The sequence below is a fragment of the Podarcis bocagei genome, assembly GCF_964188305.1.
Source record: "Podarcis bocagei genome assembly, chromosome: Z".
Lineage (NCBI taxonomy): Eukaryota > Metazoa > Chordata > Lepidosauria > Squamata > Lacertidae > Podarcis > Podarcis bocagei.
The window spans coordinates 40,690,552-40,716,925 of record NC_138140.1 but is presented as its reverse complement, the minus strand read 5'-3'; the positions used below and the strand labels follow the sequence as shown (position 1 = coordinate 40,716,925).

Sequence of the window (26,374 nt, the reverse complement as noted above, 5' to 3'; positions counted from 1 at the left end):
CACATGGACATGTTTGGGGTAATGCGAGTTCATCAATTAAGGAGACATTCACCATGCCTCATGGGGAATATTCACATCTTCTGACCATATAGAAGCAGGGCTAGCCAACCCATGAGACAAGGTGAGGCGACCGCCTCAGGCAGCAGGATCCCGAGGAGGAGCAGATCCTGATGTTGATCTTTATTCCTCTCTTGTTCCTGATGTAGATCTTCACTTGCCCCTTCTTCCCTGTGTGTGTGTGCTCGCCATTTTGTGCTTTACCTCAAGAGCCAAAATGCCTTGGGCAGGCCCTTTGTAGAGGGAGTTGTGCACATTAACCATGATGTGTATGTGTTTTTCCTCTGACGGAAATAGGAGTCTCTTAACAACTTCCGAGCAGGGCTAGGGGTGCAGGCCACCCAGGCGCCGGGCTGTCAGGGGCGCCAGGCTGAGAGTCCAGGGCCCGAGAATTGAATCCAGATGCTCTGACTGACTGGCGGGCCTTTCTGCTGTGGGCGGCTCTGCGACCAAGTTCGGGGTCGACCAAGTCAGTGAGACACTGAGGCAGCTGGCCAGCTCCGCCCTCCTGCATGCCTGGGACTGGGCAACCGGGGGGGGGGGTGCTGGGAGGATCATTGGGGTGGGGGTGACAGCTTGCTTTTATCCTGATTTGAACTACATTGTGGTCTTAGAGGCAAACCAGTGGTGGTGTTGAAAGTGGCATTACATTTAAAATGCATTTTTGGGTGGGGCACTGAATATGGGAGACTTATCAAGATCAAGTCAAATGTGGAGGGTGTGTTTAACCCTTTCTCCTCTGCAGGGCCCTAAGGGAAATCTCAAATCCATAGCTGTCAAGTGTCCCTTATTTGAAGGGACAGTCCCTTATTCCAGCGTCATGTCCCGCTGCTGTCCCTTATTGATGGATGTCCCTTAAATGACCCTTAAATGTGTCCCTTAAATTTCAAAGGAAGCAGCTCCTCTCCCTCCCTCCCTCCCTGCCAGCCAGGGAGGAGGGAGGCTCCAACTGTGTTGCTTGGCTGTGTTGCTCACTCAATAAGAAGTGTAAGAACGACTGGGTGGTGGAGCTTGCATGCCTTGTGTGTGGCTAGTTAATGCAAGCTGAGGAGTTTTTTGAATGCTGGACGCCATTTTGTTGCACGTGCTGCTGCAAACTTTGCAGTGCAAAGCCAGGCCAGGGAGCCATCTTAAGTTGAGGCTGCATAGGCCTTGTGGTGCATGTGATTCAGATTCTATTCAGTTGAACCTCTCTCTGGTTACAAAGTTGGTTGGACAGTGTTCTCGAAGCTACCAGCATGAGTTTGACCAGACTGCAGGAGGACAGGAAGACTGGAGTGCCTGGAACAGGTGAGGCTGCAGGTCCCTTATTTTGGCTGCTGGTCCCTTATTTTCAAATCTGTAAGTTGACAGCTATGCTCAAATCACAAGCATTATTTGTTTTGAGATAGGATTCTCACATTTGCAAACTGAAAAGTTTTTAATAAATAAGAAACCAAATAATATCCTTTCGCCTACCAATCTAGATGTACGAATTTGTGTGAAAAGAGAAAGGAAGATAGAAGGCCTGTCCCACCTCCCCTCCATTCCCTGGAAACCCACTGTATTCTGATCAATTGAGGGGGCGGGGAATCAATTGGTTTTTCTGTGGGTTGACATTTGTTGCATTCAGTGGAAAGCAGTGATTTTTCCTGGGGTAAGTGATGGAGCAAAAGGAAAAACCACTTGGACCAGTGATTTGAAAGCATGGGATAAGGAAAAGACCTTTGGGTCCATGAAATGTGTCATTTAGTGCGGTGAAGCTTAATTTTTGCAAATTTCTTCAGGGAAGGGTATTCAAAATATGTTTTTGGGTATGAGGAATTCAGATCTGCTTTTATTTTTGTGACTGGACGACACGTAGCTTGGTAAGTCTGCATTTGGAGAAGCAGCACTCAAACTTTCAGAAAACCAAAAAAATGTTAATGTTACCTTCTTTAAATGTCGGGCATTACTTAATAATAAAAACATCAAATAATATTAATATATAATATAACTGCAAATACTTGGCAATCTTTTTTTATGATTTCCATGCAATTTTACACAAATGTTACTTCCCAAGAAATACTAAATTATATTAATTTAACCAAAATATATTTTGAATCCCCAAGTCATGTTACAACTTTTTAGCACTCCACCCATACTCCTGGGACGACCCCTGGGACTAGCTGGGACTGGAATCCTGGAAAACTGTAATTGGGGAAACAAAGCCCCAGAGGAATCAAAAGCTTCGCTCCCTTTACTTGCATTGGAGGGACCATGGGCTTCATAAACAGTAGAAGAAGAGGAGGGGCCAGGCTGGGGATCAGGCTGCCTCCCAAACTGCTGAGCCAATGACTCAAGTCCAAATTCAATCTTGTCAAGGCTGCAGTGTCTGAGCCAATATTGGCAACGATAGCACCCAGATGATCCAGCGTTTGCTGAGGAACTGCTGGGGCTTGCACTGAATGCAGCGACTGAGATGGGTCCTAAAGGACTAGGGTTCCTTTTAACAGGCATCTCAATAAGCTCTCCCACACTACAAAATAAATAAATTAACTCTTAACCATTAAAATGGCGCTCCCGCCAAAACAAGATGGCGCTCCCACCAAAATAAGCCAGGGAAAATGGCCACCGGCCCCAGTAGTTTCCCCCAACCAGCCTTAAAATTGTGAGGCGGGGGTATAGAATTCACCAGGCTTACAGAGAGGGAACTCTCAAAAGCCGAAACAGCAAACAAAACAATCACTATAACTCAAAATATTTTTGCCCCCACTAAACTCAATTCAAGGCTCTTTAAAATAAAGGCGCGGCTATAACCGCTCAAAATTGCTGCTCCCAGAACTCAGGAAAACAGAGGAAACTCCACAGCCAAAAGCGCCAAAGGCAAAAGCCCTGTGGGCGAAATCTCCGCAAATAATAAGAGGGGCCGCTGAGCAGAGGTTTTTTCTGGGCTGCAGTGATGCCGCACTCCGGGAGCCCCCAGATCAACCGGCTCATAAGCTAAGGCCCTTAGAGGGATTAGCAAACACTACACAAAGCCACAAATATAAAATCGGAATCCGCGGCAAGCCCCGCAAAAGGGAGCACTCAGGAACCCGAAGGAAATTATCAAAAAGCTCTAAAACAGAGTGCTAAGGGCCCGTAGCCCCATGGGGCAAAAGCCCCTCTTAGTAAGGGAAGGGCAAGGATGGGGAGGATTAACCTAAAATTAAAATGAGGGAAAAGGAAGAGGGTGAAAGGAATTAAAAGAAGGGATAACGGAAAGATATCACTAGGACGATCCACTGAAGGTAAATCGCTCTCTCTCTTGGCTCACAGAGGACACGCTGTTGGTGTTCCGAATGCATGTGCCGAAAGAGGAAGCTCTGGGTCACGTGCATGGGTATAAATAGGTCCCTTGAACCATTTGGACTGCGTCCCATTGGCCAGATTGCATCCAGCTTCGAGGGCCTACCAATTGGGTGTTGTGGCTGACCAATCGTACCCACCCACAACACAGTGTCGGTTTTCCAGGTCTCACCGTCGTAATCTTTAAGGGAGGACCCAATTTATTAGAATGTTGTCTGTTTCATCACAAAGTTTGGCTCAGTTCATTCAGCACAATCCCAAACTCATCTGGGTCTCCACATAACTTCTGCTATCTGATTTTTCTTTCTTCTTCTTTTTAAAGAAACTTGATCCAATTACTTTCTTGAGGATCTGATGAAGAGTGCAGGTGTCACTGGTGTACATTCTCATTAAACAGAAATGGGAAGCCAGAGTATCTTTTTCACACACCTGTTTAGACATTCAAGTCACTGATCTTTCAAAATGCATTTGGTGGAGTTTTTGTTTTGCTTTGTTATTTAGGGTAGAGTTGGTGGGAGTTGATATTTCGTGTACTCTGGAATGTTTGGTGCTTTTTATTGGTGGGAATCAGATCTAGGTTTTAGTCTTGGTATCAAGGGCAGAACTGGACTGATGGCAAAACTTGGCATTGCCCATCTTGAAAAGGAGAATTCAGTTCCCTCATCAAATTCATATTAAGTAATGAAACCAGATATTATTACTATTTTTTAAAAAAGCAAAGAAATAAATAAGCTGCTCTTAGGGATTTTTAAAACATGATTAAGGGGAAATGATAAAGATACACAAAACTGCCCATGTATGGTGTAGAGCAGGCATGTCCAACTCCCAAGAGACTAAGCAACAGAAATGTATTCAGTGCAAATTATCCTTTCTTTACAATCAGTCCAGAAGAACCACATCACTTATCTAAAATAGCAGAAGCAGCGATGGATCTAAGCTTCAGGGCCCTTAATTGAAAACTATAGAGAGAGCAGATAGAATTTCCACATTTTACCACCCGGAACAATTATTTGCAGATGCATGACTTTTACATATTTTATCTATATTGAAGTACAGTTCTGGTTGCCTCACCACAAAAAGGAAACTAGAGATGAGGAAACCAAAATGATCAATGGGTTTCTTTTGGGGGGGGGACTAAGCGTGGTGTGGAAGAAGTAGACAGATAAAAGTTTTCTTCCTCTCTCATAATACTAAAAGCCAGGGTCATCCAATGTAGCCAAAATGTGGGAGATTCAGGGCAGACAGAAAGTTCTCCACACAGTGCGAACTATCGAATAACAAGATATCAGGATGGCCACAAACTCAGATTTCTTTAAAAGGTGATTAGACAAATTCATGGAGGTTAAGACTATCAGTGACTACTAGTCATGATTGTTATGTCCTATGGGGCGTGGGTGGCACTGTAGGCTAAACCACTAAGCCTCTTGGGCTTGCCGATCAGATGGTTGACCATTCAAATCCCAGCAATGGGGTGAGCTCCTGTTGCTCTGTTCCAGCTCCTGCCAACCTAGCAGTTCGAAAACATGTGAGTGCAAGTAGATAAATACTGTAGGTACCGCTGTGGCAGGAAGGTAAATGGCGTTTCCGTGCGCTCTGGTTTCCATCATGGTGTTCAGTTGTGCCAGAAGTGTTTTAGTCATGCTGGCCACATGACTTGGAAACCTGTCTGTGGACAAACACTGCCTCCCTAGGCCTGAAAGGTAGATGAGTACTGCAACCCCATAGTCACCTTTGACTGGACTTAACCTTCCAGGGGTACTTTACCTTTTACCTCCACCTCCACCATGAGAGGCAGTATGCCCTTGACTACTAGTCACTGGGAATCAGAGTGCTGTTGCACTCAGGTCCTGTTTGTGGGCTTCCCAGAGGCATCTGGCTGGCTGATGTGAGAACAGAATGGTGGCTGGATGGCCCTTTAAGCAGATGCAACACAGCTCTTCTTTTGTTCTTAAAGAAATTGGAAAGGCTTCAGGATGCCTCCCCGCCCCGCCCCCCCCCCCCGCCCCCAAAAGCCAGACCAGGTAAGTAGTATTTGCACAGCCTTAGTTTCTCATAATTTAAATGTATAATTCATTTTAGATCTGGTATATTTTTTGTGCCATGACAAATTTGGAAATACTAGAGATGACGTCTTTATCCTTTGTAGGATCATGAACAATCAATAGCAATTGATTGGCATGCCCTGTTGTGTCGAGACTAAGCTGTGTTTCTTTATCTCAGTGTAGATTGTATCTCGGTTGTGTATTCATTATTGGAATTACAGGTCAAATTGTAGCATTCTTTTTTATTTTTTTAAGTGCAGAGATTTACTGTTTGTAAAGGGACACTTTCAAGGTTACTTATTCACACATCTCTGTTCTATTATAATTTATTATAAAGTCATCTCCACACCCCCACACCCCGGTGCTGCTTTCTTGAATCATCCTATTGAAGCTGATGGGATTGCAATGTGCAGGTACAAATACAAAATTCACTTAGAATTCTTCATACATCTGGTAAATTAAACTTTTTAAAAAGAGATCATATATTATTGAAGTTATAACAATTTAACCCAAACAGAAAAAAATAAACAATTATGCTTAGCAGTTTAGATAGTACCTAACCACACTTAAGGGCAAAAGTCCTGTTAAGCACAGTGGGACTTACACCCAAGTAAAAACACATAGGACTGTGCTGTTAAGAGTTTTATCTGTTTGACATGGACAGGTTAGATGGAGAGGACAATGGTTTTGCGTGGTGAGTCCCGCCTCCCCCCTTGGAAAATAAAGACACAAGACACAGCATTTAAGGTTAATGGGCGAAAAAGGCCACAACTTTACTGATTGCAGGAATTGAGCGGTATTGGCCTAGGCATTAGTCCTATCGACTAACCGGCTTCAGCCTGATTGCTTAAAGACCGGCAAGGGTTAACCGCCAGCAGGGGGAGTCCTGCTGATGTACATCAACTAGGAGCTCCCCCTGGGTCACCGCTCGGGGGCGTGCCTTAGGCCCACACCTCCATAGGCTTCGGACAGGGCAACGCCCCCCGGAATCCTTTACCGGACTACCCTTCAATTTGGGGGAAGGTGATGGCGCTTCCTTCCCCCCTCATCTGCATAAAAATACCCCTACCAATACCTAACCACCAATGCCAAGGAAGTTGTGATGATTTGCTACGAGGTAGGCGAAAAAACCAAATGGCTGGTGCCAATTTGCCAAGTGGAAAAATTCCTACCAGGCCCCTTGACGGTGGCCAACCAAAGTCCATAGCAATGTCAGAGAGCCAAACCGGAGCAGCTGGCGTAAAGAAGAGAGGGAAATCCTCAGCCGCGCCAGCCCTAAATAGCCCGGGCCACGCCTCCCTGGCCAGCCGATTGGCTGGCCAAAGAGATGACGCGCCTGAGGATTCCCTCAATCTCGCAGGGGCTGTGAGTCAGCCCCCGCGCACGTGGGGAGGGTGTGGGGCCCGCAACCCCACCTCCTCTCCAGCTCGGAAGTGGCTTTTTCCCAGTAGCACTGCACTCATTAGCATGGGTATGAACAAGGGCAAGACAGCAGTGGTAAAGTTGAATATGATCTAGTGTCTAGAGCACCACAGGTGCACACACACACTTGCAAGCCTGCCATTGCAGCCTGGAGCTTCCCCACCTCTCCCTGTCCCCATCCTGATGATTTTTGCACAGCCAGGAGGACACCACCACCTCTGTCCCACATCACAAGCCATCATTGATCCTTGGACCTTCCAACTACCCCATAAAGTAGGTCAGTTTTGCTCTTCTGGTGTTACAGTTATGAAACTGATACATAGAGGATGGATATATAATATAATAATAATAATTTATTATTTATACCCCGCCCATCTGGCTGAGTTTCCCCAGCCACTCTGGGCGGTTCCCAATCAAGTGTTAAAAACAGTACAGTGTTAAATATTAAAAACTTCCCTAAACAGGGCTGCCTTAAGATGTCTTCTGAATGTCAGGTAGTTGTTTATCTCTTTGACATCTGATGGGAGGGCGTTCCACAGGGCGGGCGCCACTACTGAGAAGGCCCTCTGCCTGGTTCCCTGTAGCCTCACTTCTCGCAATGAGGGAACCGCCAGAAGGCCCTCAGCGCTGGATCTCAGTGTCCGGGCTGAACAGTGGGGGTGGAGACGCTCCTTCAGGTATACAGGACCAAGGCCGTTTAGCCTCCTTCAGGTATACAGGACCGAGGATGGAGCTTGATAAAGGCCCCCTTTAACTTCAAGGTAGAGCAGAAGCAGGAATTTAAGAGAGAAATTGCAGTTCAGAGTCCAGGTCATAACACCACACTAGTATTTTATTGATTTATTTGTTCATTTGATTTTTCAAAACAAAACAAAACAAAAACCAACATTTACTTATTTTGCTTTGTGAGTAAGAATGGAATATATGGAAATGATATGGACTAGAGCACAGTATTTGGTTTAACACTTCAGCTGGCCTGGGATCTTGGGGCTTTGAGTGAAACTTGCCATTCAGTCCTGTGTGGACCTAGGAACAGATCACATCAAACAGCATAGGCTTATATCAGAATGAATTGACTTTGGATCAGGACACTATTATGACTGCTGCTTTTGTTGTTATTTAACACTTACAAAGCACCTGCATGTTTAAAAAGGACTGTACATAGACTAAAATATAATAGAGTCCATGCTCAAATACTCACAATCTAATGTGATTCAAAACTGGGAAGTGCACAGTAAAGCAAGCTTTGGGGCCTCTGCTCCCATGTGTTCTTCAAAAAACTAGTGGATGATGAAATTTGGGGGGGCCATTTCATTTAATGCTTTCTAGAATTTTCTATTTGCCAATGGTTGCTTTTCCCCCACCTGTTTCAACTTATATTTGCAGAAATCTGTCACACACAGCAACAGGCACAAATAATTCCATCGCAAATGAGCAGGGTGGGCTTTTTTCGTGGGTTTTTTTCCTTTCCTTTTTGCAAAGTTCTAGCAAAAGAGATAAAAAGTAGGTAACTTTCCTCCAAGTGTGTTATTTCTGTGATGCTTTGAAGTGTTTGATCTGTGCTATTTTGTCATACTGAAGTAATGAGGGTGTCTGCAAATCAGGCATTTTGCTACATGAGACAGGTGTAAAAATGAGCCCTATCGGATTTTGTCACTTTTCTATCTATAATGTATGCTACAGTCTTTTCGCTTACATCTAATGCAGATCAACTTTTTAAAAGTGTACCTTAGAATACTTATGGATTCTGCACTGTGGTGGCAATCCATATGACAATGTTCTTGTGCGCCTGTGTCTTCTCCTATATATCTAGGCAGTTTTCAACGATATGAGCTCAACTGTCATTTGAGTTTATCTTCTAGCCTCAGAGGACAGAGCTGTGATCTAGTAACTATGCTCAGGTATCATCACCTTCAGCATTAGATAGGATAGTATGAAGGCTGCTGTTGTAGCTGTTGTAGAAAACCCTTTCCCTGGTCACTTGAATGTGTCACAACATCAGACTTCTGTTCCTTAGATAGTCAGGAGGGCTGCCAAGAACAACTGTGACTGGCTGCTTACTACTGCCCAGTTTCCTTGATATGACAGAGCCTAATCAACAGAGGCACTAGGCTAAAATACTGCTACATCCATCTATTATTCCCTGCTATGTAAACTCTAAGACTCCAAGATCCATTCTCCCTTGCTGCTCCGTATGCTGGGAACATCTTCCAAATATCCAGGTGTCCCTCAACCTTTCTCTCTGCCTGCAACCCACATCCCTTCCATGTCAATTTTTTACTATTAAAATGAAACCCAAAGATATGAAGCATCACAGTCTGCAGATCCATTCCCTGTTATCCTTCTGTTCATTGTAAAGCAGTCTTCAACAACCCAGCACTCTCCAGATTCTTTTTGGGATACAGCTCCTATTAGCCCAAGAGTCTAGAATGTCTGAAGGGCATCAGGTTGGCAAATCATTAGATAGGTAGGTAAAGAACAATCTACATATTATATTGAGCTGTATATAACCTGCCCTGGGGCTGAACAGTAAAGGGCAGGCTAGCAGCCTGTAAGAGCAATACAAGGAAATAAGATTCTGAACTAATCACACACACATACACACACCAATTCTGGCCACCTGGGAGCCTGGGAGCCAGGCAGGGGCTGTGAATAGGGAAGGCGATCTTCACTTTTGCTCTTCCCAGCCTCTCCCTGGCAGCCTAGAAACCAGGTGGGGGCCGGGCCAAACAAGTACGCTTGCCACCCCTGCCCAGCACTTACTAGGTGGTGTCATGTGGCACATCACATGATGAGTCACATGACCATGCCCCCTCAATGTGGGGGAGGCAACTTGGTGCCCCTGCTAGTGGGAATAACATGTCAGACCCCTTTTGTCAAATCTTTGAATTCTAAATTCCATTTTTTTTCTTCCTGAAACTTGGGTGAACTGGGGAGCAGAGAAAATCTAGAAGCCATTTGGAAGGGAAAGAAGCATGGCAATCTAAACTAATCTTTTATATATATATATATATATATATATATGTAGGTTTTGGTGTCTTCGGGTGTCTTCCCGTGTAAGAGTTGGGGTGTCTAGGCGACGTTTCGACGAGGTCTCACTCGTCATCTTCAGGCTGGTGCTTTCGGCTTCTTGTTACTAGAACAGAGCAGGATCTCAGTGTTTGAGTTCCTATAAATACTGTTGAGGGGGTGTGGTGTATAGCCTCCAACGTTCTGGGCAGATAGGAAGTTCCTAGGTTAATGTGCCTTTTCTTCTTTTGTTCATTAATTACTTGAGGGATATCTTGAGTGATTACTTGAGTGATATTCTGAGTACCACTTAGGAGGGTCATTAGGTGTGGATTAGTTGCTAAAGCTTTCGTGTCTTATAAATGCACGTATCGCAGAACACAAGAATGCCGTCAAAAAAGAAGAAAAAACTTCCTCTCTTTACCAACACATGAAAGAAACAGGACACGAAATTAATTTTGCAGATTCCAAATTGCTCTTTAACATGGAACATCACCACAAGAGAATAATCATGGAAGCCATCGAGATAGAGAAACACCCTCACAACATGAACAAGCGTGACGACACGTCCCGCCTGCCAGACATCTGGAAATTAGCCCTCCCCACAAAAACCGACACCAGAACCAGAGGCACACAGAACGCCATCTCCAATCAACCACACCAGACCCAAACCCAGACCCTCTCCACAGATAAATTACAGACACCATCCAGTAGCCAAACCATAGTGGCACCTCCGGATGCTGCACCCCCCTGCAATCCCTACACAGATCTGGCTGGCACAGGGCACAAAACCACAGCTCGCCCCTATACACGAAGCCAAGCCAGAGCACAACTAAGTGCAGTACAACCATCTTCTCAGAAAAACTCTTCACAAGGTCAAGAGGTCAAGACACGAAAGCTTTAGCAACTAATCCACACCTAATGACCCTCCTAAGTGGTACTCAGAATATCACTCAAGTAATCACTCAAGATATCCCTCAAGTAATTAATGAACAAAAGAAGAAAAGGCACATTAACCTAGGAACTTCCTATCTGCCCAGAACGTTGGAGGCTATACACCACACCCCCTCAACAGTATTTATAGGAACTCAAACACTGAGATCCTGCTCTGTTCTAGTAACAAGAAGCCGAAAGCACCAGCCTGAAGATGACGAGTGAGACCTCGTCGAAACGTCGCCTAGACACCCCAACTCTTACACGGGAAGACACCCGAAGACACCAAAACCTACATTCCTGTACCCGTGAAAATCTACGAAAGCAAATATATATATATATATATATATATATATATATATATATATATATGCAGGTTTTGGTGTCTTCGGGTGTCTTCCCGTGTAAGAGTTGGGGTGTCTAGGCGACGTTTCGACGAGGTCTCACTCGTCATCTTCAGGCTGGTGCTTTTGGCTTCTTGTTACTGGAACAGAGCAGGATCTCAGTGTTTGAGTTCCTATAAATACTGTTGAGGGGGTGTGGTGTATAGCCTCCAACGTTCTGGGCAGAGAGGAAGTTCCCAGGATAGTGTGCCTTTTCTTCTTTTGTTCATTAATTACTTGAGGGATATCTTGAGTGATTTCTTGAGTGATATTCTGAGTACCACTTAGGAGGGTCATTAGGTGTGGATTAGTTGCTAAAGCTTTCGTGTCTTGACCTCTTGAGCTTGTGAAGAGTTTTTTTTTCTTTTCTCTGAGAAGATGGTTGTACTGCAAATAGTTGTGCTCTGGCTTGGCTTCGTGTATAGGGGCGAGCTGTGGTTTTGTGCCCTGTGCCAGCCAGATCTGTGTAGGGATTGCAGGGGGGTGCAGCATCCGGAGGTGCCACTATGGTTTGGCTACTGGATGGTGTCTGTAATTTATCTGTGGAGAGGGTCTGGGTTTGGGTCTGGTGTGGTTGATTGGAGATGGCGTTCTGTGTGCCTCTGGTTCTGGTGTCGGTTTTTGTGGGGAGGGCTAATTTCCAGATGTCTGGCAGGCGGGACGTGTCGTCACGCTTGTTCATGTTGTGAGGGTGTTTCTCTATCTCGATGGCTTCCATGATTATTCTCTTGTGGTGATGTTCCATGTTAAAGAGCAATTTGGAATCTGCAAAATTAATTTCGTGTCCTGTTTCTTTCATGTGTTGGTAAAGAGAGGAAGTTTTTTCTTCTTTTTTGACGGCATTCTTGTGTTCTGCGATACGTGCATTTATTCGTCTGTTTGTTTGTCCAATGTACGTGGCTGGGCAGACTTTGCAGGGTATTTCATAGACCCCTTGGTTTTCTAACTGGATTTTATCTTTGGGGTTTCTGAGGATATTGGCTATTTTTTGGTTGGTGCAAAAGGCTGTTTTGATATTGTGTTTATGGAGGATTTTGCTAATTTTATCTGTAGTGCCCTTGATATAAGGAAGGAGGGCCATGCCATTGTTTTCTTCTGTGTCTTGGTTTTTGGGGGGTGTTTCTTTTTGGATTAGCTTCGTAACCCTGTTTTGCTGGTATCCGTTGGCGATTAACACATTTGAGAGATTCTGTAACTCAGTTGTCAAGTGGTCTTTGTCAGCCAGGCGTTTGGTTCTGGAGATGAGAGTCTTGGCTACGGAGTTTATTTGTGCAGGGTGGTGGTGTGATTGTGCATGTAAGTAGCGGTTGGTGTGTGTTTTTTTCCGGTAGATAGTGTGTCCTAGGGAGCCATCAGGTTTTTTGTAGATTAGGACGTCAAGGAAGGGAAGTTGGTTGTTGGCTTCTATTTCCATAGTGAATTGTATTTTGGGGTGTAGGCTGTTGAGATGTGTGAGGAAGCTATCTAGTTTTTCCTTCCCGTGTGGCCAAATTACAAAGGTGTCGTCAACATATGTTGACGACACCTTTGTAATTTGGCCACACGGGAAGGAAAAACTAGATAGCTTCCTCACACATCTCAACAGCCTACACCCCAAAATACAATTCACTATGGAAATAGAAGCCAACAACCAACTTCCCTTCCTTGACGTCCTAATCTACAAAAAACCTGATGGCTCCCTAGGACACACTATCTACCGGAAAAAAACACACACCAACCGCTACTTACATGCACAATCACACCACCACCCTGCACAAATAAACTCCGTAGCCAAGACTCTCATCTCCAGAACCAAACGCCTGGCTGACAAAGACCACTTGACAACTGAGTTACAGAATCTCTCAAATGTGTTAATCGCCAACGGATACCAGCAAAACAGGGTTACGAAGCTAATCCAAAAAGAAACACCCCCCAAAAACCAAGACACAGAAGAAAACAATGGCATGGCCCTCCTTCCTTATATCAAGGGCACTACAGATAAAATTAGCAAAATCCTCCATAAACACAATATCAAAACAGCCTTTTGCACCAACCAAAAAATAGCCAATATCCTCAGAAACCCCAAAGATAAAATCCAGTTAGAAAACCAAGGGGTCTATGAAATACCCTGCAAAGTCTGCCCAGCCACGTACATTGGACAAACAAACAGACGAATAAATGCACGTATCGCAGAACACAAGAATGCCGTCAAAAAAGAAGAAAAAACTTCCTCTCTTTACCAACACATGAAAGAAACAGGACACGAAATTAATTTTGCAGATTCCAAATTGCTCTTTAACATGGAACATCACCACAAGAGAATAATCATGGAAGCCATCGAGATAGAGAAACACCCTCACAACATGAACAAGCGTGACGACACGTCCCGCCTGCCAGACATCTGGAAATTAGCCCTCCCCACAAAAACCGACACCAGAACCAGAGGCACACAGAACGCCATCTCCAATCAACCACACCAGACCCAAACCCAGACCCTCTCCACAGATAAATTACAGACACCATCCAGTAGCCAAACCATAGTGGCACCTCCGGATGCTGCACCCCCCTGCAATCCCTACACAGATCTGGCTGGCACAGGGCACAAAACCACAGCTCGCCCCTATACACGAAGCCAAGCCAGAGCACAACTATTTGCAGTACAACCATCTTCTCAGAGAAAAGAAGAAAAAAAAAACTCTTCACAAGCTCAAGAGGTCAAGACACGAAAGCTTTAGCAACTAATCCACACCTAATGACCCTCCTAAGTGGTACTCAGAATATCACTCAAGAAATCACTCAAGATATCCCTCAAGTAATTAATGAACAAAAGAAGAAAAGGCACACTATCCTGGGAACTTCCTCTCTGCCCAGAACGTTGGAGGCTATACACCACACCCCCTCAACAGTATTTATAGGAACTCAAACACTGAGATCCTGCTCTGTTCCAGTAACAAGAAGCCAAAAGCACCAGCCTGAAGATGACGAGTGAGACCTCGTCGAAACGTCGCCTAGACACCCCAACTCTTACACGGGAAGACACCCGAAGACACCAAAACCTGCATTCCTGTACCCGTGAAAATCTACGAAAGCAAATATATATATATATATATATATATATATATGTATATATATGAACCATGTAAAAAAGAGCAATGTAGTTAATTCCAAAATTTCCAATTTCATGCCCACTAATACTATGACGTTGAATTGTTTCTTAATCTGGTCTGTTTTGATATTTGTATTTTGGCAAGAAGGTGATAAGGAAAAATACGGACATGTTTAAGTCTTTTCGTCTGGAACTCTTCCTTGCCTGATGGAGGATAGAAAAGGGTGGCTGGCTAGCTGTGTAGAAACTGCCCTGCTGTACAAAGGTAAAATTTATGTTGGTTGTTCAACCCACTTTTGCCTTTGGCTCCATCCACACTGGCACGTGATGCTCAGTTTCCCAGGTTGAAAAATCTCTGATCTAAATCAATGTGGTTGTGCTGCTGCTTTTATACAGGCAGTTAATATTGTTATGATGTATATTTGGGGTGAGGAGTTGGCTATATGTTGAGATCCTAATAACCCCAGGATCCAGCAAAGTGTTAAAATACAAACTAGGCTAGCTTCCCACTCAGCTGAGAGTCTGGGTGGTGGGCCATTAACGGAACAAAGGAAGGGATTCTGGGCAAGACTGTAAATGGATGGGGGCCCCTCCCTCAACTCACAGGTAGTTAGAAAGACAAAATGGCAGGAGTGAGAGTTGGAGTGATGTGAACTAGAATCAAACAGCAAACTTAGAAGACAGAGTCAGAGCACTGTTTGATTCCTGTTTGAATCAAAGATTGCAGCTATGAAGGAAGGAAGGCCCTCTTGGGTGTTAATGCTCTGAACTGCTCCTTCATAGGCTAAGGTTGTATATATGTGTAGATAAACCATCTATCATAAAGACACCACAGCCTCTGCTGTGTCTCATTTCCAAAGGAAATACGAACCCTGAACAAGCACCTGGAACCCCTGGGATCTTGCACCACTCAGAGATTTGGGGGGAGGCATGCAACAATATAGTTCAGAGGCACAGTGTCTTGCCATATGCACTATAAACAATTAATGGTGTCAGAAGAGACCCTGTAGTCTATTGCCATGTTGGAGAAACAAACAGTTTGCCCAGATGATGGAAATTAATGACCATGATGGTTTGACAGGATTAACAACCAGAGAGGAGAGGAGGAAATGCTTTATCTCAAATGCAATGGCCAATAAAGCATCGTCCAGCTCAGCAAAACTGGAAAGGTGAAGTGAAGGCTATTGGTTCAGCTGTCGTAAGTTTTAAGAAAGCAGACATCTTTGCAGCGAGAGCTGTTCATGTGTTTTCCCCACCCCATAAAACTTCTTTCCTGGATTATCAGAGACTTAATTAGCCTCTGGACTCAGCTGTACAGCTGCAAATAAAACGTTTTAAGTGTGTTTTAAGTGCAATATACAATGTGACACTAGATGACGATGGTGAACCTTATGGAAATTTTAATTTATATATATATATATATAGAGAGAGAGAGAGAGAGAGAACACTTTTTAAAACAGCATTTTCAGAACATTTTTATATGTGTGTAGAATCCACCTCTTCTCTGCTGCTAAGTAATTCCCCCTTGTTCTGTTTCTTTACTAACTCTAGTCATGCACAAGCAGACTCTCCTAGTTGTGGAAAGGGATGGGGAAGATTCTGTCTCTAAAATAATCCAGGCTACAGACCTATTGACCTTGTTGAGCCAGAAAGAATTCCAGAACATAGGCCATACTTGCCGTAATGTTTCCACAACTAGACACTTTGGGCAAGTGGAAGAGTCTATTCAGACGTGAGGATTTTTGTATTAGTTTTTTGTGATTATAATGCTAGTACTTCTACCCTGGAGCCTAATGTTCCTTTTACACTGCATTACCTGTTATGAAACAGTGGCCTTTTGATCCAAATACCATGTGTATCATTCTAAATTTTAAATATCATGCTGATTTAAAACGGTGGGAAAGAGCTGCATACCACCCCAAATTTTCTCACATGAAATTGCAATGAAAATCCCCACAATTATGCAGCAAACGACACCACTACTTCCAGAAATCAAAGCTGGGCAATTTATTTGGGCAGCTGAGGCAGAAAACCCTACAAACACATCTTCCCCTCACAGACTGTAAAAAATAAAACTGCAACAATATAAATGCCTAAACATTTGCTTCCTTTACATGACACCGAAAATCAGTTTTATTAAGGTCTGTCTAAAATAGGCTAGCCCAGTACATAGCTTCCCATGCATTCTTAGGTCACACCCACACCATATGTTTAAAGCACTATTATACCTCTTTAACAGTCATGGAGAATCCTGGTAGCCTATACCACCATTAACAAACCACATTTCCATAATTCTTCGTGATTGGGGGCACTTGTTAAGGCTGAAAGGTTGTACAGAACCAGTAATGGGCCCATCAGTTCCATCAGTATCACTCATAGTAGTATATAAGCCCCAGACAGAAGAGCGAGAAGAAGTCGAGAGGCCTTGAGGGCTGGCAGCTGTGGAGAAGGATGTTCTCCCTCTTGAGATTATAGATCTTTTTGCTTGCCGTACTGCCACTCCTGTGAACTTCAGAGCCTCTTGGGGTGCAGAAAGTGCTTTGAGCAGCCAGTGAGAGGGGCTGGGAAAAAGGAAGTTGGGCAGAGCTGGAATCATGAAGGCAAGACAGGTGGTTGTTGTTGAGAACCAGGCATCACCTCTGAATTTAGGGCAGTGCAACCAGTTCTGCCACACTAGTTGTTGAGCCTAGGGAGTGCTGTAGGGCATCACAGCTATGATGTAGTGAATTGAGCGGAACAGAAGGTGAGAAGCAATGGAGTGCCAATTTTTGGCCTCACACAGGGCACTGCTGAAATTTGAAAGACCAAAAATCTGCCTCTGATCAAATGCACCAACCTAGGCAGAGATTGTGTTTGCATGAGTGGCAGTCTCATAAGGTGAGAGAGTCTTGTGAGTGAGGCCACCCCACCCCACCTTTAAAAGGCTTGATGGGACAGACGTGACAACTGTTGGGACATCTTCATTGCTTTTGTTCAATTCTGAGTCTCTTGTCTTGTGTGTGCGCCTTGGAATCACACTTGGATCCTGTGCTTTTTGTTCAGCCTGTATAGAGGTCTCTTCCTTACTCTCAGGTGTAAGTGTCTTGGGACAGGAGCATGACAATTATTGTTTTTTTAAAAAAACAAATAAACCACATGAACAAATAATTTTAACAAATAAACCACATAAACAAATAAACCACACCACAGGACTCCCCCCCCCCCATGTTTGCAGGTCATCTTTAGCCTCTCCCCACGTGGGAGAGTGGGACAACATGTAAGAGAAGTTTGGTTTGGCTTTAGTTATAATGCAGATCAATGTAACTGGTTGTCTCTTAAAATAATATGGAAACTGAAATTCAGCTGTTCTTCAAAATTCACACTTTTCTTAATTTGGTGATGCAGTTTTTCACTTAAAAAAAGTGTGCATATTAGGAGAAAGTGTGCATAACAATGTACATATTAATTAAGACAAACATCCAAAACATTATATGAGGGAGATACCCATATGAGAGTTTCATTTGAGAAACTATGAGGGAGACAGTTGCATGCAAAATTATGTATAAAAAGCACCCACTAAGATATTGAAGAATTTTCACGAGTTTTCTTTTTTAAAGTAACACACTGATACAGAAATGTGGCCAGCTGAATACAAAATGGGATAAATGCTTAACTAAGAGAATCTGAAATTGACAGATTCATCCATCCTCATCTCCTCATATCTGTAATGGTGGGTTGTGGAAACCACTTTAATTCTGCAAGCTATTCTGAAGTACTGTCAGAGTGGAAAGTATACATTCCTGGCTCCTGCAAAGCTTTCAGAAGTGGAACCAAACAGCTCCACTCATCCTTATCTGTCTGCGGAGCTCTAGATTTTTGATTCTCAGTAAATCAGTGTTCATGCCAGTATGTTTCGACACTTGCCTTTGTACCAGCGCATCGTGGTTACTTCAAGTGTTAGCTGCGTGACTGAGCTCTGAAGTGTATGGGTATAAAAATCTCTTCAGCGAATCTTGAGAGAATGTGAATACAATGATGATGGCTTAACATTCTAGCTTTCACAGGGAGTAGGAGAGTGGTGGTTGGAAGGTCATAGTACATTGTGAATCATTCCGTCTCCTCCTCATCAACATAGCAACAAGCCTCATTCATCCTGAATTTGCCTGACTGCTCGACCTGTGTCACAATAGAAATCAAGTTTCTGAATGCTTGGAACAAATCCCCAAGTTGAGATTGCCTGCGTATTTGTCATCCAAGAGTGGTTTTCATTAATTTGAATATAATAGCAGGGATGAAGAGATGTGCTCAGATATGCAGTGTTTTATACCACAGAAGTTTGGGCTGCAATCTTCTTGCCACTTCCTTAGGAGCAGGCCTCGTTGAACGCAATGGGACTTATTCCTGTGTGTACACAGGGCTAGGTAGTGCAGCTCGTAACAATTCTGGGACAGAACTTTACAGAGGACAGTTCTTCATTTGAAAATGTCCTCTAGTTGAAAGACTGCCTGGTCCAGAGATACAGAACCCTAAGAAGGGAGAACAAGGGAGGGTTTTGAAGTGGTCCATCAATGGTTGGCACCTGAGTAACAGACTCTGTAGGCACACAAAACACCTAGTCACAGCCATCCTCACTATGGTGAGTTATAGTGTGTTTCTGTTATTTATATTTAAATGAGAGAAATGACTTTTATTTACCCTATTTATTTCCACCGCTAGGTATAAATTGGCAAATGCAAACTTTATGCAAATCTGTGCCTCCTCCCTGGTAATACCTAAAGGGGCAATTCTATGCACATTTCCCTTCTGTTTCTTTTCTCCAGTTCAGACTGTGCTTTCTTCTGGACTTCTCCATCCCACTCCTGAAATCAGTTCCTGGGATGGCAGGAAGCATCAGAAATGCTTCATAAGACCATAAAAACACAAGAAGAGTCTTGGTGGATCAGGCCAATGACCCATCTAGTTCTCACAGTGGCCAACCTGATGCACATGGGAAGCTCACAAGAAGGATTCAAGCAGGAGAGCAGTTCTCTGAACTTGAGATTTCCAGAAAGTGGAAATTCCTCTGACAGTGGAGGTAGAACATAGCCATTGTGACTAGTAGCCTTTGCTAGCCTTATCCTTCATTAATCATCCTCTGCCCCTTCCTATTGCCTAAAGTAGGTTCCTAGTTCTTGCTTTTTCCCCTCTCTCGAGTGGGAGGAGACTTGAGAACAATGCAGCAGTCGATGTTCTGCTCTTTTTAACTTGTATTATTCTTTAAAAAAAATCACAAAGCCATACACAAAATTAGCTGTGGTGACTGTATGCAACCTGTATTTTTCAGAGGAAGTAGACTTTTGTGGACCAATGGGGCATAAATGTGGTACAGAGCTATCCCCTTCCATTTCTGCTTGCGATCTTCCCATAGATGTGTGGCTAGCCAATGTGGGTAGGATGCTAGAGCTAGATAGACTTTTGGCCTGAAACAGCAGGGTCTCCTCTTATGCTAAGTGCTGGAGAGGAGGAGGCAGAATCCTGCATTGTGAGAATCAGCCCTTGGCTAAATGAAATGTGAAGCTTCCTTTAGTGGAAGGCCGCTCATTAAATAAAATAAATATGGAGCCATTGATTCAGTTAGCGAGCGTTTGAAATGGGTCCTTCATCAGGATGATTTTACAGTGCCATACTCTTAGCACATTTGCTTTGATGGACTGGATTCCCCTTTATTTTTATCGCCTCATTTTTGTGCTTTTGTTTATCCATAATATAGCGCTCCTGGAATTAAAAGCATTGTTTATGGCTTTTTTTTTGCACCACGGTTTTGCTAACATGTCGCATCTTTTTGATGTACGGAGACCAGGGTTCCTTTCCTGCTTTGTATTAAATATAAACAAAATAAATAAAACTATTAGAAATGCAGAACTCGTTTTATTGCTTTAGCTTGGGTATCTTGTACTTTAGGATACTGCACATTTGACATTAAGCCTTAGTATATGGCTCTTTGAGGGCTTTAATTATTGTCTCTTTCTGCCCCCCTCCTTTGTTCTACTGTGATAATGAAAGTTTGCAAGGAACAAATAACTTCCCTGTTGGATGAATGAATGCAAAACCTGACTCAGATCATTTTCTGCTCCCAACTGTATATACATGGAGATACATCATCCATCACCTGCTTTAACAAACCACTTTCTAAAACAGTTCTAGGGTTCATGTTATGTGTGTTTTAGTTTTTATATTGTAGAGCATCCTGTGATCCTCAGGTGTTACAGTATAGAAATTTAATAAATAATAATAATACAGTGGTACCTCGGGTTAAGTACTTAATTCGTTCCGGAGGTCCGTTCTTAACCTGAAATTATTCTTTACCTGAAGCAACACTTTAGCTAATGGGGCCTCCTGCTGCTGCCAATTTCTGTTCTCATCCTGAAGCAAAGTTCTTAACCCGAGGTACTATTTCTGGGTTAGTGGAGTCTGTAACCTGAAGTGTATGCAACCTGAAACATATATAACCCGAGCTACCACTGTATAGGAAACACAGTGATCTTTGTGATAGATTCAGATCTACAACTGTGCTCAATGCTGCTGCACTGTAAACACTTAGCTTACATACATTTGAGTTTTGCATAATAAAAAGGTCACAAGCTGTAGCTCTTGAATTTTGCAGATTTCAGACTCCATTTTTCCATTTCCCCTTTCTGCCATTCTGTACCCATGTGTACATGAACCTGCCAATTGATGCTTTTATCAGAATTCTCCAACATCTGTATGCATCATCTAATAACACTGTAACTAAGCAGTGCTTCTAGAAGTAGTTTACAACTGTAGATCCTAAGGCTATTGCAGTGGCATCACTATGTGCTCTCAAGCAGTGCTTAGAAGTGAAATCTAAACTTCCTTCCCTGCTTGCTGGCTCTAACAACTGGCTCTCCCCCCCCCCAGTTGGAGAGTCATCTATCTCCAGAGAGTTTCCAAGATCTAATCTGGGTTAAACTTGAAATATACCTGAAAGATCATCTCACACCTTATATGCAGCCTCTGTTGTCTTTTCAATGCCTACTAGACACCTTCCTCTTCCAACTAGCCTTTTAAATTGAGATCTTTCCCAGTCTGAAAGTGTATTGGGATTTTTTAAAAAAGTTCTTGTTGCTTCATCACTTATTGCTAGCCACTTTATCCTCCTTTGGGGACAAAGATTTAAATTTAACAAACAAACAAACAATAAATAAATAAATAAATAAGCTTATAAATTATTGGCTCTTGAGACTTTGTCCTCTTTTCAGCTGTAATATATTGAGCAGTGGCAGAGTTGTGTAGTAACCCCACCTGCCCCCAATCTCAGGGATTCAATCACATACCAGCAAATTCAGATTGCACAATTAATGCCGATTCAGTGCATTCCCTCCAACATTTCCCTCCAACATGAAAATAGGGACATCCTCTTCTACATCAGGAAGCTTCTCCCGTGCTTGATCTCACTGCACACATAGAAGTCATATACACATCAGCATTGGTCACCTTGAGCCAGTGACAACCTCTCCGTCTCACCAACCTCACAAGATTGTTGTAAAGAAAAAAATGTATCAGGGCAGGGATCATGTACACCTTCTACAGATAAATAGAATGAAATAAAAATTTAGCAATAAGCTGCTTTGAGTCCCTTTTGGGAAAATGCGAAATAAATAAATAAATAATAGAAAATGTAATGTGAGAATGATCAGGAACATAAAAGGTAAAGGGACCCCTGCCCATTAGGTGCAGTTGTGGCCGACTCTGGGGTTGTGGTGCTCATCTCGCTTTATTGGCCAAGGGAGCTGGCGTACAGCTTCCGGGTCATGTGGCCAGCATGACTAAGCTGCTTCTGGCGAACCAGAGCAGCGCATGGAAACGCCATTTACCTTCCCGCCAGAGAGGTACCTATTTATCTACTTGCACTTTGACGTGCTTTCAAACTGCTAGGTTGGCAGGAGCAGGGACCGAGTAACGGGAGCTCACCCTGTCGTGGGGATTTGAACCAGTGATCTTCTGATCGGCAGGTCTTTGGCTCTGTGGTTTAGCCCACAGTGCCACCCACATCCCAGATCAGGAACATACGAGAGAGTAAATCCTGCTGAACTCAGTGGGACTTAGTTCTGAGTAAAAATACTTAGGATTACAGTGTAAGGCTGTCTTGTCTTTACACAGTTACTTGGGAGTAAGCTCCATTGAATACAGTGGGAGTTACTTCTGAGGAGACAGTGTAAGGTTCCATTTACAATAAAGGAATCAACACTCCCTGCTTTTCCTAAGAAATGGCTGATTGCTGAAGCATTGTGATGAAAGAATTTAAAGTGGATTGGTGACCTTTTACTTCAAAATTATAGGAAGGGCTTCATATGCCAACTTCACCATTTCCTTCATTTAGTTCCGGTTATTTAATTTCAGGATACACAGGAATCTGTTTTTGCACCTACACACAGATCATTTGTTTGTTCTCCGAGGCATAGAGGAAAAAGGAAAAGCAGGACATTCTGGGATCAAATCAGAAACCAGGATGGCTTCTGTAATTCCAGGACTGTCCCTGGAAAATTGAGACACTTGGAGGGTCTGTCAGTACTCTTCAACAACTAACCTGCTTCCCCCAAATTGCACTTTGTTTCAATTGCTCATTCAATTCTTCTTCCAGATGCCCTGGATTGTGTGGGATAGCAATTGCTCACCAAACTTGTGAAAACACATCAGGATGAATGTTCAAAAAACAGCTTGCATAGAAGCCCCGTTTCATGTCCAATAAGCACAGGATGCCTTTGCCCGACGACACTGTGACCCATAGATTGCAGCAAAATATTGGGCAAGGTTTTGCCCAGTACAGTGGTACCTTGGGATGCGAATAGGATCTGTTCTGGAGCCCCGTTCACATCCCCAACAAAACTTAAGATGCGACAGCACGTCTGTGCATGCGCGGGTCACGTTTCACCGCTTCCGCGCATGCATGTGACATCATTTTGACTGTCTGCGCATGCGCGAGTGGCGAAACCCAGAAGTAACACGCTCCGTTATTTCTGGGTCGCCACTGAGCACAACCTGAAAGTGCTCAACCTGAAGCGTATTTATCCCAAGGTATGACTATATCTTCTGTGTGATGGGTAAAAGCTGTCCCATGAGCCCTTGCTGAAGAGGAGAGGGGAAGCCTGTATAAGGCTGCTCCTACTTGGGCTCACAACCATTTTGCTTTGAGAGCTTCCCACCTGCCCTTGGGCTAGAGCCTTAACTGTACAATTTTAAGTCATTGATTGACAGGGCCAGAAATGATTCCCCCCCCCCACCTCTCAACCCGATTGGCACTTTGTTTGGTTCTTTTTCACCTTTCCATCAGTAAAATTATGGCTTTCCTTAGTTAGGCCGAATAACTTTGTTTGTATGAGGGTGGAAATGATACATTCCATCAGCATGGGGCTTGTGGAATGATGACTTGATCCGGGGACCCAATGCCATGCCAACCCTTGCCCTGTCTGCTGCTCTCAATAAAGATTTGGCCTGATTTTATCCCATCTCAGTTATACAGTCTGGTTATTTTGTTGCTCTCATGGGTCACATAATGCGCCTGCCTGGGCAAGTGACCCTTCTTTCTCTTTCATTGGTGGGCTCTTTGAAATGCCCTTGTAATGCTATTCAGCAAGTCTCTTCAGCTGTGGAGATATATAAAAACCCAAATAGAAGGTCATCTCTTCACTCTGCATGACAGCATATTTACCATGACATCATTAATCACCACACCAATTATGCAACATTGATTTCATGTTAGTAGAGTGGTAGTTCCTTACCCAAAATCAGACAGATACAATTACTACCCAGAAGGGCTTATGATCGGCATTAGAGTTTAGCTCATAGGTTGGCAGTTTAGCACAGGCTTGGAGACAGAGTGCTTTGAAATAGTTGTTACCTAATCCTCTCCCATTATTATTTGCATGTGCCTCATTGACTCAAAAGTCTTATGACACTGATAAAGTATTCAGATGTAGAAACTGCAGTAAGACCATTGAGTAATGGATGGTGGGTTTTTATGCTTGCAACCAGAAGGGCTTGCGGGATCCATTGTTGACGATGTTTTTGTTAATTTTGTATACCGCCCTTAATCCGAATATCTCAGGGCAGTTCACAATATAAAATACAGAATAAAACTACAAAGTACATAATAAAAACAAGAACCAAAACACAAGAAACCAATAGCCCCACCTGCTAGTCCCTCCGCAAAGGAATATGACATTAAAAAGTGTGAACATCTACAAATAGCAAGGATTTTCCTAAATAAATTAATATGAACAATAATTTCTGATCAGAAAGGAAGCCACTACAGGGCATGCCCAACATCATATACCTCAAAGAGCCTTTATAAGCATTATATCACTTGCCCCTGTTTGAATTAGCCAGTTGCCTCTTAAGACACTGTGGAGTCAACACCCAAAACTTACATTCCAAGCTTATCCTCCATATGTCAGAGCCTTGTGACCCTCAGCATTTTCTCCAAAGTATGCCCTACTGAGTTAAATGAGACTTACTCACTAGTAAGAGTGCTTAGTATTGCATCCAGAAGCATACTGCATTGTTAGATGATATATTTCCCCAGGTTACACTGCAGTTGATCATAACTTGGCATCTGACCCCCTGTAAACTCACAATATAAACTGAATCTCAACACAGATATTTAGCTTACTTGCCTTACGATTGTTCTGAGAAGCACTTAGCATATTTTGGGTGATTAAAATGTCTGAAACAGAACCATTAATTATGTATTCATTTTATATGTGTACCAGAATGAATTTGCATTTGAACCTAATTTTTTTTTTCCTTAGGAAAAAAAATTAAATGAAAATGCAATAACGTTGAGACAAATAACTCATAAAGGACACTAATGAGTGGTGGGAGATGGAGTGGAAAGGCTTTAAATGCGTCCCATTATTTAGTAGGATAATTAAGGACACAGTTCTACCATGGCATTTTATTACAGAAATAGATAAGATCCCATCTTATTGCAAGCAGGTGTTGTAATGAAGCAAATCGAGATCACTTTCCAAGAGGTTATTCTGGCCCAGAGAAGATTGCCAATTTACCTAATTCCACCTGTAGCAACTTCAACTTATGCTGGCAAAGTCAGTTGGCGGGGGAAGGAATCTTCCATCCTTAATCATTTCTGTTTCTGGCCGGTTTGGGGTTCATGGGGATTTATCTATTAAGTTTATGGGGGATTTATTTATTTATTAAGTTTTGTATACTGCCCTTCGTCACAGGACAGTTCACAACATAAAAATGCAAAATATGTTCTTATTTTTGAGGAATTCAAGCCCACATGGATTATAATTTTATTTGTATGTTATTGATTATATGTATGGTCCGCAGATCATTTGCAACAGATACCATGACATGCTACAAAACATGAAGCAAATAAGAAAACAAGAAGCAAGAAACAATGAAGAACTCACTTCAAACCAAAGAAAAACAGTTAAAAACAAGAGAGAATAATGGCTGGGAGCTGATCAGATTTGTATTACCACCCAGAAAAATGCATTCTCTCGCTTTTGGGGGTCCAGTTCTCAAATAACAAATAAATACCCAAATCTGTTTGCAAATGTGTATTTTAGAATAAAATACATTTAGAAATGATTTTTAAAGTGCATTAAAATATGTACATAAATACTCATTTAAATATGAATTTCCAAGTGGAAAATAGATATATGGGGAAATGGAATGGAACAGACTTATGAATGAATGCAGCAGTAACACAGGCAGGCAGTAGACTGCCCCATTGATTCCTATCAGAGATGCACAACACTGCCCCATTGATCCCTATTCAGAGATGCACAACTTCAAGCCTGATTTTCAAGATGCTAGAAAAAGATATTGCCTTTCCTCCAAGGAGCTCAGGGCAACGGTATAAGGTTTCTGCCCCTCATGGGCACCCTGCTCCTACAACAGCCCTGCAAAGCAAGTTGGGATTATTGTGACAATGTCAACACCCCAATAGCAATGCACATGTTTTGCATGCTGAATGTGCCAAGTTCAATTCCTGGTTGCATCTCCTGTTTGAAGGAGCTCAGGTAGAAGGTGATGGGAACTGGTCTTTATGATGGAGGAAGGAGAATGGGCATGGCTCAGTAGTAGAGCATCTGCTTTCCATGCAGAAAGTCCAAGAGTAATTCTGT

At 43.1% G+C, this 26,374-nt stretch overlaps 1 long non-coding RNA gene across 7 annotated transcripts; it reads left to right on the top strand.

Moving 5' to 3' along the window:
* Positions 1-986: 986 nt before the first annotated feature.
* LOC308578885 lies at positions 987-25,881 on the top strand. Of its 7 annotated transcripts, none has more exons than XR_014004167.1 (4): positions 987-1,347; positions 5,321-8,731; positions 14,386-14,505; positions 15,322-15,609. It is a non-coding gene; the product is annotated as an uncharacterized lncRNA (long non-coding RNA). The 7 variants fall into 7 exon arrangements; XR_014004168.1 differs by lacking the exon at positions 987-1,347 and adding an exon at positions 3,686-3,778 and having other exon boundaries at positions 5,301-8,731; XR_014004164.1 differs by lacking the exon at positions 987-1,347 and adding an exon at positions 25,572-25,881 and having other exon boundaries at positions 3,693-8,731; positions 15,322-15,409.
* Positions 25,882-26,374: the final 493 nt, after the last annotated feature.